Source organism: Dipodomys spectabilis, unplaced genomic scaffold (genome assembly GCF_019054845.1).
Source record: "Dipodomys spectabilis isolate Male_0828 unplaced genomic scaffold, ASM1905484v1 ptg000001l, whole genome shotgun sequence".
Classification (NCBI taxonomy): domain Eukaryota; kingdom Metazoa; phylum Chordata; class Mammalia; order Rodentia; family Heteromyidae; genus Dipodomys; species Dipodomys spectabilis.
In genome coordinates this window covers 1,994,260-2,015,985 of record NW_024870678.1, presented here as the reverse complement: position 1 = coordinate 2,015,985, position 21,726 = coordinate 1,994,260, and the positions used below count along the sequence as shown (strand labels likewise).

Below are 21,726 nucleotides of genomic sequence, written 5' to 3'. Positions count from 1 at the left end.
ATGAGGATGATGGTGGTGCCTCACTGAGTGATCCCTGAACACACAAGCCATTTTCACAGTAAGTCCCTCCCTTACTAGGGCATGGCACACGGTAATAACTGTTCGTATCACCCACAGTCAAGAAGAGAGATGAATAGGCACTTTCTAGCTCTGTAGGCTAATTTGCCCTCTACTAATGTGTTCAGGAGTCAAGATTCAAGAGTCATGGCTTGGGCTTTTCTGGGTGGAAATGTGTGATAGTCCTGTGACCTGGATTTAGTGTTCAGCAGAGGGACACAGGGGCAGAGACTAATGCTGACCCCTTCACAGTGGACCTTCCTGCTTTAAATACCAGAAATAAAAGAGAAGAAAAGAAAGAAAAGAGGCTTTCTGCATTGGAGATGCATAGCTCTGTGTTTCAGGATTTACCATGCTCTTTCAACATCACACCAGATCATCAATTGCTCTACCATTTTCAGTTTCAAGGGTGTCTAATAGCTCTTAGAGGAGGCAAAGTTAGGCTGGCCACTGAGTCTGCCTCTGTGGAGTCTTGGTGATATAGGAAGACTGTTTTAGAACAGTACCAGAATGGCCTTGCTCCATTTAAACGGAAGGTATAGACCCCAAAGGAGAAGCCATCAGTTGTATCCCCAGTGAAATCGCCTTGGTTTTATGGGAAGTGTACCTTGGAGGGAGTAGCTTTGTTAATAGCAACAATAATAATAGTTCACGATGATAATGACTGAGCCTTTAAATGTGCTGGGCCTTACAAACAAGAAGCAAATAAGACACCATCTTAAAAAAAAAAAAAAAGACACCCTCTGCACCCTCAAGGACTTCGCAAACTAGTAAAGGGCAGGGACATGGGCAGGGCTGAACAAGCAGTGTGACTTGTGTTGGAGAAGTCATCATGGAGGGAGGAAGGACTGGCTCCAAGAAATTGGGCTGCAGGAATTGCCCAGGGATGAGGAAGACAGAGGCAGCTCCATGTACAATGGCACAAGATGGGGAGAGAGCAGGCCATCAAGAATCAGTTCCTAATTCCCGTGGTGTGTGGGCGAGGCTAACAGCCAGGAGAAGGCGTGGACAAGCCTAGAGGCAGCCAGGGTCAGAGCCTCAATCCTGGCCTCTGGCAGTGCTCTGTGGGCTGCACAGCTGGCACCTAGGCCCTGCTTGCAGCTCCAGCTGCCCTTCCATACCAGGGAACACCCTACAAAGGAGTGTGGCTCTGCAAAGCTGTGAAGCCAACCTCCAGTGGTGTGATTACATAAACCCTAGAAAACATCCAGTCAGAATGCTGATGAGACCAGGCAGGGGTCCGTCCCGAGTACAACCCATCCTCCCATTAATCATCAGATAATGCACACCGACGCCATGAGCTTTACTTGCTCTGGTCTCCCTCGGCAGAGGACTTGGACCTTGTGTTCTATGTGGGTTTGATAACTGCCAACACAAACCTAGCCTGATTCAAGCCTCAGGAAATGAAGGGTCTTTGGGGCTTCCCCACATCTAATAAGGTGCTTTTTGGCAAAATGCCTCCCAACACTCACCCTCTGGCTTAACCCAAAATGAGGGGTCACTTTAGGATAAAACCAACTCACCGCCATAAATTTAATGGAAGTGAAAATGGCTCTTTATGAAGATGTCAGCAGCTTTTCTCTGGGTCAGGTGTAAGGCCTGTGGTCTGGTCCCGAACCTCCTGGGTTTGCAACTCACCTGACATGTAGCCATGGACAATTACTAAGTGCACTGAGCTCTGGGTTCTTTGTATGAAATACAGGGAAAAGGAAGGCCTTCTTCATAGGCTTGCTGTGAAAATTAAGTGAGACTGCTATTTATATGTGATCCCGTGCTAGCTTTTGCTTCCACAACAGTTCTATTTCTCTTTACATGTGGTTTTGATGCCCAAGAGAGTGGCACATTCAGCCATCAGCAGAAGGGGCAGAAGAAAAGGGTGCTGATGGCTAATGAGATGCTGCAGACTCTTTTCTTGTGGAAACAAAGGCACCTTTTGTTTCCAGTAGGGTCAAAATGTTTGCTTGACAATCCTGGACTACAGACAAAAGCAAGATTGATATCCTGGATGACTGTCTGTATGGTCAAGTTCAGATACATAATGCTATCAGGGACTTTGTACCAGACAGCCACGTGGGAGGTGCTTTGGCCCCTGGCACATCCTTTCTGGGCCTGCTTTAGCCAGGTTCACATGGTGTCACTATCACGAACATAACATGCACCAGGAAGCTTGTGGTAGGAAGAAACTGGGTCTCTAGAATCTATAAGATGTTCATTCGCCAGGAGCTGCAGGTGGTGTCTAAGATTTTAACCCATTTACTTTTTGACAAGTGAAATCACTAAGTGCAGGACTCTGGACAAAGTTGGTCTACTTTTCTAGACTTTAGTTTTTCTCCGCTGTAGAAACAGAAGATTGGCCTAGATTTACATTGATTATAACTGGTATCCGTGTAACAAACAAACACAAACCTAGTCCTTCCATGACAAGCTGGGACAAAGGCCTCTCCTGGCCCATGGGGGTGAGGCAGGGTTTGAAATGAGTGGGATGTTTAGGGGATGTTTGTATTCATCAGAGGATGCTTTTGATTCCAAGCTTCAGAACTGAAAAGCCCAGGACACTTGGAAAGGACAATGGCTTTGGGCCTCTTGGTCCAAGAACTCTTTGAACACCCACCAGGCTGTCCGCAACAATTGTGATTGGCTAACTGGCCTCTGGCACAGATGGTATGGGTGCTGGTCTGCAGAGATGCGTGCCCCACAGCAGCTGAGGGAGGGTCAGAATGCCCCTTGCATCTCATCATCTTTCTTCAAATGCCTCTGGGAAGAGAAATAAGCACTTTGTATAATGAGGAAAATAACAACCATAGTCATAATAATGAGAAAAGCCAAATAAGCACATGTAAGTGCATTTTTTTTCTTCGAGATTTATTTTTGTTTGATGAATCTGACACCAGTCAGGGAGAGAGGAGAATGTTGTGGCCCAGCAGGAAAATGGGCACCCAGAGGGGGGCTGCTGCTTCCTGCTTTGGTGATTTGGGTGATGTTGTTGGGGTTGGTTGATTGGTTGTGGATGTTTTTTTCTTTTGTTCATGTTTATAAATCTCTCCCAGGCCTTGCGAGCTTTCCCTCCCTCCCGCCTCCCTTCCCCTGCCCCCAAATTTCATTTTTAAAAAGCGAGCTTGCTCGCCAGGTGTGTCCCCCAAGCTCTCGCAGCTCTAATAAATAAGGAGCACCTGTAAAACAGTAGCTTGACTTGTTAAGTGACTGTACAAAGGAGAATATAGAAATACAGTATGTACACGCATCCATGGCCCCAGTGGCGCAAGGTCGATGTGACTCACCAGGGACCTGCCCTCCCACGGTGAACTGCCCAGGCTCCACAGCCGGGGGTGGGGGGGGGGGGGTACCTGGACCCCTCCAGAGGGAACAATTGCTTTTGAGTTAGTAAACAGATACACTGAATCACAAGGTGATTTTTTTAAAGTTTTCTTCTCTCTCTCTTTCTCTCGCTCGCTCTCCTTTTTTTTTTTTTCTTAATTTTTTCTTTTTTTTTCTCTGTACTCATCAGACTGGGGTACTCCACAACTGTCTCACCAACTCAGTGCCAGTACACATGCTCTAGAGGACTCTGGACTTGCAGCTACGACTGTACAAGTGCACACAAGTAAATCTACCCTGTTATCCTCCACCCACTGATTGAGGATCCAATTGCACATTTCTCTTAACCATGACAGGAGAAAGCAAACAGTGAAACAGAATCACAGGCAATCTTTCTCACTTTCTCTCGTTTTTCATTGGTGTGTCCATACCATTCTAATTATCACGAAAGGGCTCTGGTAGAGAGAGATTGTCTCACTGACTTCCTGGATCACCGAAAACCATCATGGTTGAAATTTCATCTGAGTCTTTCGTGTCGCCCAGCAAATATTCCCCCCTCGGATTATTTTACACCTTGAGGGTATTTTGGTCTTCAGTTCAACACTCTTGCTCTGTTCCCAAATGGGGCGCTATTTAGGGGAATTTCAAGAGAAAGCTGAGAAGAATAAACATTTACCGAGTTCTCTTGGCATTCAGTCTCTAAAAAAAACCACAGTATAAACTATCCATGCTGCTTCTTACATCTGTCAAATCGAAAATTAAAAGCCATAAAAGTGTAACACTGAAAATATGGCATCAAAAAGGAGAAAGGTGGCCTTTGTAAAAATAACAAGAAAAGTATATTAGCCAATAAAATATTCTAACTCTTCATTTAAAAGTGCATCCTGGGCTGGACAGAGATGAATCTGAAGTATCAGGACTCCAACACCATCCCTCCCCACCATCAAAACGTGAACAGCATCGGTCCAAAACCATACAATGCAAATCACAATTTTTAGTGTAGCAGCAAAACCACAGCAGTTTTTAAAAAGATTTAAAAAAAAGATTTTTCTTTTCCAATCCGTATCATCTTCCAGGAGTCTTGAAGATGGGGCGGGGAGAATACCTACATTGGTCCTTGTGGCTTGTTGGTGTTTTGTTGTGTTGTGTGTGTTTTTTTTTTTTTTTAAACCAGGGCGAAATCCCTAAGTTCCTCTGGGGAGAAGCAGAGCTGATGGCAGCAGGAAGGCTGGGCCTGCTTGCTGGGTCCAAGACGTGCTGGCTTCTCTGGGCTGGAGGCCACCGAGGGAGGGCTGCTTCCTCTGAGATGCTTAATGACAGGAAGCGGCTTTATTTGCTTGACTTTTAGCCAGAGGGGGTGGTGAGCTGACCAGCTGGTGTCATTGGATGGCGTGTCATGGTTTACTCCGCACCCTCTCCATGCAAGGTACCCTGGGAATGCTCATTCCTGGGAAAAGAGAAAGGGCCATCAGAATGTACTGGGCCAAGTCTTCTGTTGCCCCCCCATTCCTTGCCCAGCTGAGGGAAGCTTGGCCTGAGCCAGGGAGTACCCCTCCCCAACCAACAAGAACCCCTACAACAAAGGCAAGGCAACATAGCGTGATTTCAACATGACTTTCATTCATGGCCTGCTCTGGACAGTCCTGCCAGCTTTGTGTGAGGAAATGAAACCTGAACCCTCTTTGGAATACCATAATGACAGGCTGGGCCACGCCCTCAACAAAGACCACAGCATCCTTTACCACTCAGTCCCCAGGACTGCAGGCTTAACCAGTGCATAGTCTTGCTAGTCCCCAAGGTCACTCTATAGCCAGTCAAGGACACTCCCCTACTCCCACTCCCATGCCTGAGTTCCAGACCATACCCTGGCACTCCATGTTGCAGATCTGGTATTTTTTGTGTTTAAAAAAGACCAAGAGATTCACTTTGTAGCAAAGAAAAAGTTACAGTGGATACCATAGGACTTTCTTTACAAGATTCCTGCAGAGGTGATTAAGCTGGGAGAAAGGCTTGTCTCTCTCTGTAGATCTTACCTGTTAAAGGTGAATCATATCCATCCATTCACAACCAAATCAAACAGGAGTACAGGACTAGAGGACAATAAACCAGACAGGCCTCATGTGATCAAGGGAAGAAGGTGTAAATAGATTGTTTCAAATCTGTTTTGGGGAGCACTTGTCTCCACATTCACCATAGACCTGAGGCTCTGCCTTTTTGTCCTTACTGGTTTGATTTACAACCAGAACCTTAGTCTGAAATACAGCCTCCTTAGGACCATTGGGGATTCCTAGGAAGCAACCACCTGGAAGTCTGCCCAATGAACTGTGAGATCCCTGAGGTCTGGGACTGCAGTGTCTTGCATATTGTCAGGGAATCAGGAGTCCAGACCCTCACAGGTGCTTGACACACGCTGGCAAAATAAATCAGAGCTCTTTTCCATGATGTCCTCCACCCTTTTTTTCCCTTTCCAGCCAATAAATAGGGAATCAGAAATGTGAATGGGTGATATGTGAGGTAAACATCTTTACAACTATTCAGAACACTGAGCAATCATTTCAGAAAGGCGATAGAATTTAGGACTTGAAGGGACCCCAGAGACAAGAGACTACACTTTCCCTCATTTTAGAGGGTCTGGAAACTGGCTCAGGGTGTTTGTAACATGAATTTAGCACATGAGAGAGGAGGTCAAATGCCCATTGGGAGGGACTAAGTAGAAGCTTGTGTTTTGAACCCTGCTATCCAAATCCTGGTGTTAACGACAACGATAATAATCATCAGCCAAAAACAAGGCTTGAAAATCTCAATGTGCACGACAGGAAATGCCTGAGTTCCCCAAATCACATTAAATCACCAGATCAGTGTGCATTTAATATGTATATTAAATAACCAAAGTGAAAATGCAAAACACCACAAATATGCGTTGGGGGTGGAATTACAAGGCCATAGAAACCTTTCCATTTGGCATGGTCAGACTTACTTGGAGATGGGGGTATTTATCTCTGAATAAAGAACTCCAGTGCTCTCTCTCTTTCTCTATGTATATCTTTTGAGAATGAAGGACAAAGAAAGAAGAGATAGAAAAACAAAGCCATCATGAGACAAAAGATGAGAAAAGAGATGCAGAAATGACAGCTGGGTGGAAGACATATGGGTAGCTTCTTCTGGAGCTAAGTTTCTGCAGAGGGAGGGAATTCATCCCCACCTCCGGGCCTGAGACCAAGAGTGACCACATCTTGGAGTCCAAAGGGGCCTCCAAATTCTTTCTTTAAAAGGGAAGATGGGGGGAAAAAAGGTGTTTAACATTTTCTTCCAGTGATTGGGAAACAACACCATTTTTAATTGCTCACTTAAAAAGTGCCATTGCTTTTCCAATGAGCTTTTTTTTTTTTTTTAATGTAATACTACCAAAAGGAAAAAAAAAAGAGTATCTCTCAGATAAGTTTCTTTGTATTCAAATCACCTTTGGACAAAGGCCAAACATGTCCAGCATAATCCTGCTTGGAAAAAAATTTCCAGGCTTTCATAAGAGGCTGGGAAAACGGGATTATAATAAGAGCCATTCTGGAACCTTAACTACAGCGTTTGCCATCCCAAACACTATAATAATCATTATTATTCTCTGGTATCTATTATTGTCTGGTAAATAATATGTGTTTTCCCCAAAAGTTCTAAAGGGTGCAGCTGCACGCCGCTCTATTTTTTGCAGCCCCACTCCCCAAAGCCTCCTCACACAGAGCTTATTTTAAGAGAACCACAGAGTAGACCATTTGTGCCCATCCTTTCCTCTCACTGTAAACTTGCCATGCCTGGGACATTCCCGAAGGCCAGATGGTGGCAGTACAAGCCCCTTTCTGCTGGGAACTTTTGAGGAGGGGGGTAGTTCTGAAGCCAGCCTCCTCAGTTCTACTGGTTCTGGCAGGTTCAGGGTGGTCTCCTTGTCGGTGACAGGGACAGAGACTTCAGAATCAGTAACCGACAAGGAGACCGAAGCTTGGGCTACACTTCCTTGATATTTGTGATGGGATCAATGGAAACCAACAAGACAGAGAGGAAGTGACCTTTGGGCTTCAGGAAGTTGGTCTTGGCACCTGCCACCCAGAGGGGCTCTATGGAAACACGCGCCCTCTCCACTTCAGTGTCCTCACCTGTACAAAAAGCAAGTGACTCCAGGGAGACAGACGAGAGTCCAAGCCCAGCATGCCCCTCACTGCGTGACCTCAGGCCCATTCCTTCCTGACCTCTCCCCAAGTCCTCTCCCTGAAATGTGGGCTTGGGTGAGGCTTCCAATGATATCTTCCATGTTCCACGTGCTGTGGAACATGGGGCTCTGACAAAAGCCCCTACCTATCAAATATGTAGTATCATCAGTTTGGGCAGCTAGATATTAATATGTTGCCAATATATAAAGAAGTTTACTAATGTCTGGATTTTTGAGCCCAACATTTCACTTCATTTTGTCTATTGATCTGACATGAGCACACATATGCTCATATCCTCTCTCTCTCACACACACACATACACACACATTCAGATATCTCTAGGAGAGAATTTTGGGGGGGCCCCTGGATGCAAGAGGCAGGATAACTCACCTCTGATGCATACATAATCCCATGCAAACAAGCCCATATCTTGTACCATGCATATGCCATATATAAGACTAATACCACTATGCATGGTCTTTATGGGGCACAGGTGGTCAACTGTCTTCAGAATTCCAGGTCTGCCTACCCCTTTTGGCCAGAGGAATGACATGCCCTCTTAAGAAATTATCAGCACACAAGAGTGCTGAGTATTTTCCCATTCCATCAGGGAAGCATTGCTAAGAATGTGATTTTCTTATTCAGCTTACTTTATCACAAAGATTGCCCAGAGAACAAAAGTGTACCTGTGAATTGATAAAAAAAAAAAAAAAAAAAATTCTGTAAAATATCCAAGAAACCAGCTCCCAAAGTAAATGTAGATACTGAGAACAAATAACATCCTACAACCCAACCTAGACCTTCTGTGATGTGATACCACCTCTACCTAGAAGCTTGCCTCTGTCAATCTATTCCATGTCCTACCTTTTACTGCCTTTCTCAACCACATTAGTGATTTGCATCATCAAGATCTGGTAGGTCTGTCTTGTCTCCCACATTCAGAAGGCAAGCTCCCTTGTTTATCATATTTACTCCCAGGAGTCTAAAACCCTGTGGCATCAACTCTATCAATTCAAGAAATGCTTGTTGCCAAGTGAACTTGCCTTTGTCCAATTACCCCAGTCCTAGCAGAGATCCACTCAGTTGGGCACGACTGCCCATCACTTATCACAGTTAAATACAGCTATTACGTGCTGGCTGTGGCAACGCTGTTTATCTAGGACAATAACGAGTCCCTGAGGACGAGACTACTCTCAGGTAGCCACAGCTATTCTAGGACACTTACAAGGGCAGAGCCCCATGGTCAATGAACAGAGCCGCCTGCAGCAGCTGATAAACCCTGAGTGTGATGCCAGATAGTGGTCCCCCACTAAGTCCATCCAGGGAGGGTACAGCTTTGCCAAAAGGTGCTTCTCACTTCCTTGCCAACCATTGCTTTAGGAAGAGTTTTGAAATGGCTTTGAACAGAATGGAAACATTTTACTTTTGCAGTAAATGACATCTTCTTGTTTGTTTAGGTTCTGGGTTTCAACTCAAAGCCTTGTGCTTACAAGGCAGGTGCTCTATCACTTGAGTCACAACCCCAGTCCTTTTTGCTTCAAGTATTTTTCACAGAGGCAGGCATTTATGCCCAGGCTTGCCTAGATCTTGATCCTGCTATTTACATTTTCTGAGTAGCTAAGATGACAGGCATGTTCAAGCGTTCCCAACTTTTTCAAAGAATCTCACAAATGTTTTGCCCAGGATGGCTTAAAACTACCATCTTCCTGATCTCAGCCTCCTAAGTAGTTATGATTATAGGTGTAAGCCACCATACCATCAGCACCTCTATGCTTAGAGTTCATTAATTAATGCAAATGATTGAAGAATAGCCCTTCTTTCTAGTATGCTGTGATAGGAAGTGATCCCTGGTAATGAGAGGGTGAGGGGCTGAGGGAAGCTTCTGGTTGGCTTGGGGCAGGGCTCTGTCTGAATTGCAGCTTTGTCTCCATGGTGCCACTCATCCTGTGGCACTGATAAGCCAAGGCTCATGCATATTTAAGAACTGTTTAACCACATATAAGGCTTTGCTTAATACTTTTTTTTTTAGAAAGTTTGCTCCTTTAGCTATTTCTCATTTTATTCTTTAATCACAACCATACAAGACCCCTCCCCACTGTTATAACTATCTTTAATTTGTTTTACACATGAAATTTTTGTTTTTCTTTGCTTAATTGGTTCTGTATGGTATATGGAGAGGCCTGAATGTCCCAACAAGTGGTCATTGCTATTTCTTAGTGGCCTCTACAAGTTCCTGAGTGACAAAAGAACTTTGAGCCACAGAAGCCCCTCTGAGCCCCCCTACCTGAAATTCTTTCTGGAACCTAAGCGTATAGGTGAAGAAAGAGACCCCTTTCTAAAAATACCGAGGGATTTCCGGCAAACAGTGTATACTTTTCTTAGAAACATACTGACGTAGGTGGCTATGCCCAGTCTCTCAAAAGAAAAACAAGATAAAGACTTACATGATAAGTTAACGTGAAGTAGAAAGTCTGAAAGAGAAAGCCTGGAGGCCTGCGCCACTGGCTTTCAGGACTAAGCACTTCTTTCTGCGGTTAAGAAAGCTTCAGTCTTCAAAGCAAGGTGGCAGATGCGATCAAGCACCTCTTCATGACAATTATGGCACTAGGCATTTTCTGTGCTAATTCCAGTTGAAAATAAGTAAATTGTGTACTTATTTCTCACATGTGTTTACTTCACAGAAACAAGGCTACTGAAGTGCTTAGTACTGTCTCCATTTACAGACAAACTCCTTGCCAGAAAAGTCAAGTTTTTCTAGCTGAAGATCACCAGCTAAAAAGAAGTAAACGTAGCTGGAAATCCAGTTTCCAGAACCCCAAAGTCCAGGCTCCTTCAGGAGAGGCTGTCTGCAGTCCATATTCATGTCCTCCCTCTTTTACCTTGACAGTGGGCAAGTCACAAAGTCAGAACTGTAAGGGGAAATGTGCAGAGCCTAGTTCTCCCCCTCCCTCCCTTCCTCCCTCCCTTCCTCCCTCCCTTCCTTCTTTCCTTCCTTCCTTGCTTCCTTCCTTGCTTCCTTCCTTGCTTCCCTTCTTTCCTGGCAGAATTAGGGTTTGAAACTAAGGGCCTCATATTTGCTAGTCAGGTAGTCTACCATACCACCAGTTCTTTTTACATTATTTTATTTTTCAGTCTAGCAGTTTTTTGCCCAGGGATGGCCTGGGACTGTGATCCTCCTTCCTTGCTTCTCTTATAGCTGGGATTACAGGCATGTGTCACTAGTACCAGCCAAAAGAGTATTTTCACTCAAACTTTATCGAATACTCCAACTAGCTGCTGTGTGTTCACATGACCCAGCAGGTCCCTGCTCCCCACTCCCCATCTGTCACCACAGCAGCAGGTGTTACTGGGTCCCTGCTGGTGTGGGAGAGGCCAAGGTACAGAGAAAAAGCCAGAGTGATATTCTTCTGATTTCTACCACATCATCTCTCAAGACAAAGTACCCAGATGTTTGAGTTTATTTCTGTTATCTGAACACAGGCATTTTACATGACAAAGAAAAAACCCCATAGGATCAAAGCAGATCTGTGTGGCAAGTAGCAGACTTTAAGATTTTATGTGAGGTTTGCAAAAGCAGTCTTTCCCATACTCATTCTTTACAACCAGCCCATTAGTAGAAAGAAAGCTTCATACCAGTGGAAACACCATTGTAAAAAGTAGCAGCAGGAATATTGATTTCTCCTCTAAATAGTGAAAGAGATAGGGTGTGTGTTTAATGGCCACTTTCTACAGTTTTTCAGTCCCTGAGCCCAGCTGTTCAGGTGTGTCTACTTTCTCCCTGAAACCAACTGCAGGATGTGAAACAGACATGCATGTTGGCAAAATGTGACACTGGTCTTTGGCATGTAACTAACTCCAAGTTGGATGAGGCCTTGGGTTCTAATCCTTGCTGTACCACTTAGCAACCTTGATCATTTGGTCTTTCCAGTTACAGCTCTCCTACTTGAAAATAAACTGGAATGGGAGATTTTTTGAACGTGGGATTTTCTGGGCTATGGCTGTGGCTCAACCAATAGAGAATCTGCCTAACAAGCAGGAAGCCCTGACTTCCAAGCCTGCTACTGCCAGAAACAACAGCAAGAAGAAAATGCAGGAGAGATTTTATGAGGGTTTCTGGAATGGCTTTTCTAGCCTTTGAGTTAGACAACGTGTTTCATGACTTTCCCAGAAGCTGTTCTGGGCTGTGGGGCCACCAGGATAATTCTTATAATAGGTACCTAATCTGGGTGCTGCCAGGTAGCTCCCAGGCATTTTACCTTATGATATTCATGGGGTTATTATCTTCATTTTATATATATATATATATATATATATATCTTCATTTTGTATATATCTATATTTATCTATATATCTATATTTATCTCTATGTATATATATATATACATATATATATATATATAAACATACACAATGGTTTTGCATGGAGATTCTGAATTAGACTACTCATCAAGTCACAGTTGCTGATTATTGGTCACATGAACGGGTAAACTCTTTACCTCTACATGACTCAGTCTCCTTATCTGTAAACTGGGTTTATAAATGAAAGCCTACAGTATTATTGTCAGTATATAGTATATGGAACACTGTCTAGACAGTGTTCCATTAATATTAGTTGCTATAATTATCTAATGAATAAATGCAGGACTCAGAACCCTGCCTAACTCCATATATCTGGTTAAGAGAAAATTTCTTCAAATCCAGACAGTTTCACTATAGTCCTGTGTGCTTCCCCCAGGGCATGTGGCCTTTCTAATAGGCTGGTAACTACCATTCCTAGGGACATACCATAGAGCCAACCTTTACATATCATTTATCCATTCCTCATGGCAATCTTGTGATGACTCACAACATAGTCACCAGGGTTCAAAGAAGTTAAGTCACTTTCTCCCTCACCTAGTAAATGACTCTACTGGGATTTGAACCCAGGCCAACTCTACTGCAGAGCACAGATTCTTTTTCCACTGAACCATACTTTCACCTCTCTCCTCTACCAAGAGTCCATCGTCACCATAAATGGAACTGCATGAAGTCTACCTAGAAGTGAAAAATGATAAAAGAATGTCCCTAAGAGTGCCCTTAAAAATACCTGCAGGTCCTGGGAGGCTCTAATTCTGCTTCCAACAAAATGTCTATGGAAGCTAGAGAAAACAAACCACTTGGGCCTTCCTGCTGCTTTTTCATCCTCAGATAGAGAGCTGAGCATCTATGAGACCTCTCTGCAGCATCTTCATGTCTTTGGTCAGGAAGTCCACTGCTAGGAGACTACCAATCAGCCTTTGTGTAGCTCCCAATATTCTTGCCCCCCCAGCCCCCCTCTCCACAAATAAGACAAAGCTATCAGGTAACATTTTGCACCAAGCTCTTCCCCACCCCACTGGCCTCAGCTCAGAGCTGTCGGCTGGTCAAGAGGAGGCACCTGTTTCCATGACAACCAGGGCTGCCAGCATCCCTTCATTGTGCGGGGAACCATCTGTTGGCTGATGGCTGTGAGGTTTCCTTCCACTGTCGGCTGTGATGTCTCCTTTTCTCATGGTGGGACAAGGAAGTTCTTCTATTGTCCTGCTACAATGGCTTTACATACTTAAGACACAGACGAGGCACCGACGCCTCTCACCCTCTACCAATAAGGTTCTAAAATGTTTACACTCCACTGCTGGTAATTAGCCTGTCATCAGAATACCATGATCAGCTTTAGCAAAGCCAGTCTTTCCTCACTTCCTCTCTGTCTGTGAGCAGCTGCTAAAGTAATTTTCCTCACACACAAATTTCATCCTGTCACTCCTCTGCTCCAGGTCACAGAGATGGAGCCTCATGTCTCAAGGACCAATACTTCCACCTCCTGTCCCCCACTGTGCTCTTCTCCAGACTCATGCTCTTTGTCCTCTTTGCTTGACCAAGTACAACTGGAAGGTCATCCTCACCCAGCCTGTCCTTTGTTGCATCTTGCTGCCTTCCTCATTCCTCCACTTCTGACTGCCAGCCACGTCCCTCTTCCGGAAGAACCAACTCAGAATTCATCTGCTGTAAGGAACATACCAAGGTAGCTCTTGCACAGAGACACTTCTCATTCACACGCTTGACAAATGCCCGTGCACGCGTTCGGCCAGTCCCTCTGCCAGACGCTGTTACAACATGAGAAATTGGTGCCTGGTCCCTCCTCCGTGAGGCCTGGTGTCTGCTGTTATCAGTTTGCAGCTGCTTCATGACGATTCTAAAAGTGACCTTGAGTCTTTCACAACTCTGTAGTGCCTCAAAATAAGGATCTGTGCAACATTTTCTCCCACTTGTGTGTGGGGGGAGGGGTGGTGTACGCGTGTGTGTGCGCGCACCAGTACTCTGGGTCTGGACACTGTACCTTAGCTTTGTGGCCACAAGGCTGGTACTCTACCACTTAAGGCACAGCTCCATTTCTAGATTTTTTTGTAGTTTACTGGAGGTAAGAGTCTCATAGACTTTCCTGCCCAGGCTAGCTTCAAACAGCAATTCTCAGATCACAGCCTCCTGGGTAGCTAGGATTACAGGCATGAACAGGTACCCAGCACTCTTTCCCCTTTATAGTGTTCTCTCTCCTCCATACTCCTCCCTCCCCCTATGTCTTACTAATACAACAACTATGCAAAGTCAGTGTTAGGGCTGGGAAGGTGGCTCAGTGGTAGAGCGCTTGCCTTGCATGCTCGAGGCCCTGGGTTCGATTCCTCAAAAACAGGAAGTGGCACTGTGGCTCAAGCGCTAGAGCGCTAGCCTTGAGCTGAAGAGCTGAGGGACAGCATCCAGGCCCAGAGTTCAGGCCCCACGACCGGACCAAAAAAAAAAAAAAGAATTGTACTCATTACCTTACTAGTGAAATGGTAACCCCTCTGTATAATACCTTAATATTAACAATAAAATATTTTAAAAGATCAGGAAGAATCTGGAACCAGTGATCCTCAATTTCAGTGCAAGGTTATAATGTTTTCTACCAAAAAAATTTCAGTGTTTCAATTAGTATTTCAGATTCACATCACTCAAACCTTGAGGAAAATGAAAACAGCCCTTGAGGCCGATATTTATGATGCCATTATATTAACTGGGAGGAATGGGGGTGGGGTGGATCTGGGTATATTTTTGGTTTGGCAAAATCTAGAATATTTGGTATTTGGCTAAAACCAAACTTTATTTTGCCAAAGCACTTTGGTCTTAATTTTAAACCCCATATGATTTTAAGAGAAATTGAATCTATATGTTTCTGACTCATTTACACTTAGCTCATGAAAATGTTGTTTGGTAGGTGTTATTAGATGTCAGATCAAGTTCCGGAGCCTTCTTATACCTTTTATCCCATGGTTCTTACCAAAGCATTGCATTTTGCTACACATAAAAGAGTTTGAGCCCCAGAGGCCTGTAATCAGCTTGAGATTTATAACCTCTGAAGTGTAAATGGATTCTGAGTTTGGAAAGAGTTTTCTCTCTTTTTTTCATGAGTATATACACAGGCTCGTATGTACTACGATAAGGCAGGTTCTTATGTCTGGAGTTCCAAGATGGCTGAAAGATGAACAATAAGGAATTCATTTTACACACCAAACTGTCCTTACACACCAACAAACTGTCCTTAAGACACTCTAGAGGAAAATTATAACATTATAAATTCACATGGACACAAACTAAGATAGAATACGTTAATGGGAAGCTTGCTAATTATTCTTAGAATGAGAAATAAGTAGTTCAAGTTTGAACACTTTATCTTTAGAATCCCAAGGAATTTTTTAAATCACAGGCGATCACTTCTGTTTAGAACTTATTATACATTTTTTTAAAAGAAGCTGAATCAACTAAAAATGACATTTGAATGAAAACCAGAAGAGCAAGAAGAACGTGCTGTCTGCTGTACTGATTTAACCCGTCAGTAAGATGATGCCCTCAAATGGTGATCAGATACCACTCAATTATAGTATTCTAGTGGGAGAGGGATTTTGGATAAAGTACTTAAAAATAACTTATAAATATTTAAAGTACAAGCATCTAACAAATCATAATGACAAAGTTTTACATTTAACCACATAGATTCCAAATATCTTGAAATTACTCTAAATAGGGGTTTAAAATATCAAAAGGGATTGTTGATGGGAAGCAGAAATTCACAGAGAAACTTAAGCCTGATCATTCTTGCTCCCACAACACCCAATCTGAACCAGTTTTAAAGTATGCATGTGTAGATTTCTTTAGAAAAAAATATCATGTTACAGTCTGAACTTCCAAAACAAGAGTAGAAGGGTGAAATATAGGGTTTCTCCCTTCTCTCACCAAATGCCCTTTAGCCACTTTGCTGCTAGATAATTTGTTATTGTAGGTTGGCTCAAATTTAAGACAGTAACATTTTAGCAACACTTAGAGAACTAAGCCAGCTGCAAGAAGGATAACATTACATATTGAGACACATGTTATATGGGAATGCCGTTCATTTTCAATACCAAAAACATTCTAGGAAAACAAGCCATGCAAATGAGGGAGAGATACACTTTTTAATTGCGTTTTTAGGACCTTAAGTCCAAGTTCATATGAATAAAACCATAAAGCGTATTTCTCTCCTTTATGCATTAAACATTATAAGTCACATTTTTACTTTCTTTTCACCCAAAACAACCTGTCATCCAAAACGTGTGTGTGTGTGTGTGTGTGTGTGTGTGTGCGTGTGTGGTAGTGGGTAATGAAACAACTGGCGCTGTGGCACAGTGGCACAAGTGTCTAGTTGAAAATGAAGCTGGAAACGCAAAGCTTTCATTTGCCACAGCCCGTGCAGTGCATGGAAAGCACTTCTGCCTGTGTCTCACCATGATTCTGGTACATGGTACATCTGCACAGAGTGCTTGTTTGTTTGTTTATTTTATTTTTAGATTGTGATAATTTATTCCTGGGAGTGGCAAACTTAAAGAGATTGCTGGGACAGTGAGGGGAGGGAGAGAATGAGCGGGAAAGAGGGAACAGCTGACACTAAGCAAAAGGAAAGAAATGTGCATATCACCCGATGTGGAAGAAATAACTGTATTGTCAAAGCTCACAGAATTCATAAACTTTATAGACCATGATAAAGACAATTTGCCCCATGAAGGTTCGAATGTGTTTGTGACTTTAACTAAGTAACTATCTCACAATACTGTGAAATTTATGTAATCATTTAATCACAATAAAAATTGCTATAAAACTATTTGAACTGGAAAAAATGGTAAATTTTTGTCAAAATGTAAAAGCAGTAACATTTTCTAAAAAAAAAAAAAAAAGAGAGAGATTGCTAGGATATCTTGTCTAACTTCTAACTTAGGAATAATTAGTTATACACTCAGGGACTATTTTAAAGCACTAGAGGCCAATCCCAAGGGTTTTCTGTTGCTGATATTGTTCTTATTGTCACTGTCATTTGTTTTTGGTCCAATCATTGTTCACTAGAATCTCTTAAGTGAACCCTGAAGTAACTTGGTGCATGCTGTCACTCTTGGTTGATGGGTGTGTATCTTCAATGCTGATCATATCCTTTTCTCTCAAGCCTAGTGCTGTGGAAATCCACAAATCTAGAGAAGATCTCTACTTGGTTAGTATACAGAGCTGGCATCTGACTGGCATTTACTCCTCTTCCTTGACAATGGGGCTTCATTAAACATAGCTAGTGCTGAACTATTTATCTCTTTAACCTGGTTAGTTTCTCCAGGTGAATCCTCCTTATGCCTTTTGAGGGATATAAAAAAGCTTAAATACACAGACAAAATGTATTACCTTAACATCCACCCCCCCCCACACACACCACTAAAAGATACAAAGGAATTCTATGCAGGTCACAGTGAAGGAAATGGAATTGCCACCCCTTCTCCACTCCTTTGGTACCATGTCTTCAATAGGAGAGGCTGAGCAAAGGCATGGTATAGGAGCAGAGGTAAGTGTTCCCTATACGGGTTAAGTGCTCCTTGCTGCTGTGTGTTTGGTCCCTCAGTCTTCTCCACTCCTCTGCAAGGCCTGTCTGTATGAAAGTAGGTGTAAGTGATTGAACCATGATGTTCGCTCAGTGCAGCAAGAAATATCCCATTGGAAAGCAGTCATGGAGCTGATTTCCAAAGCCTTTATGGCTTATTAATAACTGGTCAAATGCCTCTCCCTTCCCAAGTGTACTCTGTCAGGTGAAGATGCACTCTGGGGAGCTGGGAAGGATGGGCAGCATTCTCAGACATCACCCCCTTAGTGCCCCGGTGTTTACGGATCTGCCCACTTGACTTTAACTGGTCTGTTCTCAGCCTCATTGACAGGGAAGACCATTTTCCCACAGAATCATGCTCTCTCCCCATGCAGAACAAACTTTGATGCTAGGAAAAATGATTGTTTTTTTTGCTTCATTTTTCTTTGTCACCATATGCCCTTGCTAGACTTGGTAATTTGAATTTTTTGCACTGTGTCCCTAAGGCATATATAGCTGCAGTGGTGGTTTTGCAATATTAGATAAACAGCAAGAACCTCCCCTCCCTGCAAAAAGAAAAATAGGACTGAGATATAGTTCAGTGGTAGAGCACTTGCCCAGCATGCTCAAGGCTTTGGGTTTGAACCCTACAACTGTGTGTGTGAGGGGAAATTGCCAAAAATAAATAGCGACTTCAAGAGAAATTTACAAGTAATTCAGCTTTCTCAGAAGAACAAGGAATAATGCCAACTGAGATATTGCTCATTAAAAATGTAAGATAATCTTTTAGAGATGCAGAGTCTACTTTCTTTGAAGCCAAAACTTCTTCTCAAGAAAATGCTTGCATATCTAAAGCACACCAAACTTTCCATGAAACCTGAGAGGCAGTTGCTGAAAGCTATCCATGGAGACCAGCTTTGAGGAGATGCCCTAGAAGGTCTGGAGCTTATAGCAAGACCAGCATTGTGCCTGCTGGAGCCTGATGGGTCTGTCTTGCAAGTATGTGCACAGAATGTTTCTTCTACTTTATCAGAGTCCCAGCCCAGCTGAAATTTTAGAAGGTTATGGCTATGTCTGAAAGTAAAAAATACCTGGCCACATGTATCATTTCATATTCTACCACATTTTTAGTGATATAACTATAAGTCATATGCTTTCACATGCAAACTTGCATCAGTGGATATAGACCCAGCAGCTCACTGGATATGAACCGGTTAGGTCTATCTTCTACAAGAGATCACAGCCAGCTCTATCCTGGGCACACCCCACTCACAAGTGTGCATGCCACCAATCTGGTGGATTCCCAGTGGTTCTTTGAAGTACTTTTGTCTGCATCCTGGTAGAGACAGGCTAATCTTTAACTTAGGGACTGCCACTGGTGAACACTTCTAATCATCAAATATAGGAACAATAATTAACTCAAATCTGGCCTAGGAGCTGAGTACATCCCATGTGTGCTGATTCCCTCTTGGTACTGTTTTTCTTGCTTTAAAAACAGGCATCCATCAGCGTTGTTTTTGAATGTATAGATTTTGTTTCCAATCTTCTCCTAGTCAGTCTGGTCTCTTGGGCTTCTCAACTTAGAAACTAAATTGGCAAAAAAGTTAACTTGTCACCTCCATCCTTTGGGCCTCAATGAAGCAAATCCTTTACCTTGACACAGTTGTTGAAAGGACTGTGAATCCAGGACTACACTAAACTCCAAGAAGCCAAAAATTACAGTTGGCTCCTCCAGTTTCCTCTAAAAACGTAAAGTTGAATCTACCACTAAGGCCAGAGGAGCATCTTTTTATGTATGTTTCTATGGTTCTAGAAATACAAGAAATTAGGGAGCCACAAAAGTGGGAAGTTGTATAGTCCCAAAAGGTTGGGGGTGAAAGAGTTACTCTAGCATACATTTTTTTCCATTGATGATTTAACTGAGAGAGAACATATTATTTCCCGGAAAATTGAGAAGGGGGAGTATTGTCTGTTGATTATCTTCAAACATTTGCAAATGTTTTCTCTAAACTTCCCAATGTACCATAAACAAGTATAACCTACAGAAATTCAGAAAATGTACAAATACAAACAGTTATCCCTCAATCTCCCAAGCAAAGACAAAGAAGGGAATATTTCATTTATAAGTAGAATTCTTTGTGGATACCATAGTTTAGGAAATGTTTATACATTGCTTTTCTTATTATTTGGATTTTTTCTAGTAACAGAAGCTGCAGAATTGGTATTTTAAATCTTAAAAGTTAAAGATTAAAGGGAAATTTATAAACTTTGAAAATTAACTAAACTTCATTAGCTCTGAATCTGGGTGAAACATCTACCCATTGAAAACATTTGTAGTCATATCAACAAACAAGAATGAATAAGGTCAGGTATCCAGGAACTTCATAAAATGGAAGAAAGGGCTTAGAATTTGCAAAAATCTAACAAATACAACGACTTCTGCGAAGGCAGCTGTAGCTAGGGGTGGCTAATTTCAATCAGTTTTGGATCTATTTTAAATTTTTCCTTTTTAAATAATTATCATACAGTATGAAAAAGGTACACATGGGGAGAAGAATGACAAATACTGACCAATATGAAGACTCACCTATGAGAAATCCTACAATGAATCACCAGAAAGCACACAAGAAATGGCTCAACGGCACCTTACTACCACATCTCAGCCTCCTTTTACTTGCCACCAAAGAATGTTTACCATTAAAGCAAAGCACAAAGGTAATGCAATCCTTATTTAGTGGATGCTTTCTGCTTTCCCCAGCTATATGAATGCCTGGGTTTCTGAAGGTCTAGAAGAAAAATAGCACCACATATGCCCAGAAGAGTAAATGTAGCTCTGGAATCAGGAAGGGTCAGGGTGTGAATGAATTATGGCAGGCTGAGCTGTGCTGTGAGCTGACACGGAACTACTGAGGGCAAGAAGGGGTGTGATGTACTGGGGAAGAGATGGTTCTTCTCCACTCTTAAATCTCTTGCCCTGTCACCTCTCTGTAGCCAGTAGAGCCTGAGTATTTCTGACTTTAGAGAGAAACTGTAATTTCCTGGGGGACCTATCCTAACAAGAGCTCTCCAGTCTCAAGAGAAATCAGCCAATTTTGTCGTGGCATCTTCTAAAGTTGGCTGAAGCCAAGTTAATAGTTTTAGTGATGATGCTGGCCCATGTATGAGACCCTTACCTGATTATTTATTCAGAAACAGACCATCTAAGGGGCCATCTTGTATCTTAGGCTTTTGTAATCTTACGTTCCCATGCTACTTCTAGGCTGCCATGACTACTCCAACCGTGGTAGTAAAATCTTTCACCCTTCCATTTTTCCTTTAACACTATTTGAATGAGATGCTAGGATGTGTTTTGAATGACAATTCCCTATCCTTTCTCACTTGCACAAGGTGGTCACTTTTTTTGGTCACATACCTTCTCATTACTCAAAGCTTTGTCAACCAGATTAAATTACCTGTGTGAACAAATCAGGGGCATTTTCAACGGAAGTGAGTGTGAGGAGACTAAGGCCATCCGTGTTCAGTCAGCAGAACTTACCAACATGAAATCAAGAAGGATGGTGAACTCATGGTTTAGTATGCTGCCCTCACTGACCAATATCAGTGGAAAAGAAAACCTCCAACAATGGTTCTGACAAACTCTCCTTGCACCACTCACATATCCCCCTCAAACATCTGGGGCTGAAATTAGGTATCCATGTAAATGCATCTACTTAAAGACAAGTGCTGGCCCCTCCACACAGCTCCTGGCTTTTATGTTCGACCCCCAGAAAGCAATGGCTTAGTGCATTAGTGGTGTGCTGCTGTCAGTAAAAACAAAACAACAACAAAAAAAGAATTAAAAAGTGAAGAATTGGGGAAATCGGTGGTAAGGGTTCAATTCAGCTGTGTTTTCTGTGTTTCAAGAACTTTCTCCCAAAGCAAGTGAATTGGATAAAAGCATTTCAGTAATTAAAGTAACCAAGGAATCGATCCATGTATTCTCCTTCAGTAATTTAAAGAAAACGCAACTGGAGTTAGACCACCTGGATTTGAATCACAACTCTGCTTCCTAACCTGGTAATCTGAAAGGTTATGTAATTTGTTTCTTCTTAATCAGTGGAATGAAGAAAACTGTTTTATGAATCCAGCTTCAAATACTACTAAAAACCAGAGCCTGCACACACACACATGAGCAATGACTCGCCCTACCTCATTTCCCCCAGCCTTCCTTCCTCCCGGTCTTGAGGGCAGCCCGCA

At 42.8% G+C, this 21,726-nt stretch overlaps 1 protein-coding gene across 1 annotated transcript in view; it reads right to left on the bottom strand.

The window, feature by feature from the left end:
- Positions 1–3,550: 3,550 nt before the first annotated feature.
- Positions 3,551–21,726, bottom strand: part of LOC122118395 (sine oculis binding protein homolog) — a 174,082-nt gene continuing 155,906 nt past the window's right edge. Inside the window, exon 7 of the mRNA XM_042692372.1 lies at positions 3,551–4,819. The gene's annotated coding sequence lies outside the window, so the exon portion shown is untranslated. The remainder of the gene's footprint in view (positions 4,820–21,726) is intronic.